The sequence below is a fragment of the Alosa alosa genome, unplaced genomic scaffold (assembly GCF_017589495.1).
Source record: "Alosa alosa isolate M-15738 ecotype Scorff River unplaced genomic scaffold, AALO_Geno_1.1 AALO_1.0_unplaced_3, whole genome shotgun sequence".
Classification (NCBI taxonomy): domain Eukaryota; kingdom Metazoa; phylum Chordata; class Actinopteri; order Clupeiformes; family Clupeidae; genus Alosa; species Alosa alosa.
In genome coordinates, this window is record NW_025962432.1 from 449,228 (window position 1) to 451,035 (window position 1,808).

The following is a 1,808-nucleotide window of genomic DNA, read 5'->3' on the forward strand; positions in this document are numbered from 1 at the left end:
ATAAAAATAATAATTATTATAAAAAACTATTATTAAATAAATAAATAATTTTTATAATATAATTTAATTAGTAATTATTCTATATTTATTATAAAATTATTAATTATATTTAACTCATCAAAATATTAATTTTATATTTGATATAATAAATTAATAGTTATTTCAGTATTAGTGTTTAAATTTAAATAATAAAAAAAAATATTTAAATTTTATCTTTTTTTAATTAAAATAATAATTAAATTTTTTTATTCTATAAAAATATATATTATAATTTTGAATATAATAAAATAATTTTATTTATATATTATTATTTTTTATAATAATGATTTAAAGTAATTTTTAAAGAGTAATTTTTATATTAAATTTTTTTAAGTTAAAATAAATAAATAAATAAAATGGCAGACCCAATACCACAATTAGAAACAGAAGATATAAAAGAAGTAATGAGATATTTGAGAAGAATTGGAAATGAATTACATACAGGAAGAGAAAAAACTGTTTCAGTATATATAAAAAATATAGTAGTTGCTATACAACCTCAAGTGAAAATAAAAACAGTTTATGAAGTGTTCAAATTAATAAAAAGAATAGAATATGAATATAAATTTATTATCTAATTAAATAGAGATTTATTTTATTACAATCATATATCATTATATTATTATCAAATTACATATCATATATATTATCAATTTCTACAAATTCCATCTTCATTTTTTTATTCATCTTTTTTTAATTTATTCTAAAATATTTACACTATTGAATAAATTTTTATTGTTAAGATATCAAATATATATAACAATGCTTATCTATACTAATTAATAAATTCTATAATACTAATATATCTTAAATATAACTTTATAATTGAAAATACAAATATTATTGTTAATTAATAGAATAATAAATATAGATATAAATTTATTGTTACTATATATCTATAATAATTTTATATTAGATTTTATACTATTATACTATATAATCTAAAAATAGTTGAAAAGTAGAAATTTAAATTTAAGAAAAAAATTAAAAATTATAATTCCTCATCTTGGTTTTCATCTTTCTTTATATTCTCTTCTTGTTTATCTTTTTCTATATTTTTTTCTTCTTCCTATTTTTTCTTTATTTCTTCTTCCTATTTCTTCTTTTCTTTTTTTAATTCTGATTCTTCTTTATTAACTTTTTTATTAAAATTTTTAATAGATTTTAATATATTTTTATCTAATGTATCTAACTATTTAGATAAATCTTCTAAATCATAGTAGATTTTTGAATTATCTATAATCTATTTTTTTTCTTCTATTTCCTTATAATATTTCTACTATTCTATTTCAAATTCTTTTATATTTTCTGTTATTCTAATTAATAATTCCTCATTATATTTTTTCTTTAATATTCTATTTAATCTATCCATCTTATTATTTATTTTTTTTAACTATATACTTAAATTATTATATATATATGTTCTATTTTTTATTTTATTAAAATAATTATTATACTCCTAATATTTGAATATAATCTATTCTACTTCATTTATATTTTCTGATTCAAGAAATCAATTTTTTATTTCATCAATCTTCTAATCATATAATTTAATTTCTTCTATTTCATCATTCAAAACCTCTTTTAATATAGATTTTTCTTTATCTTCTAAATATAATTCTACTTTTTTTTATTATTATCTATCATAACTTCTATCTTATGCCTATAATCTTTTATAATTTTCTAATTATTTTCTTTTTCATTATATATATCTATTATCTTTTTCATATTTTCTAATTTTTCTTCATCTTTTATTTTTTTAAATTTTA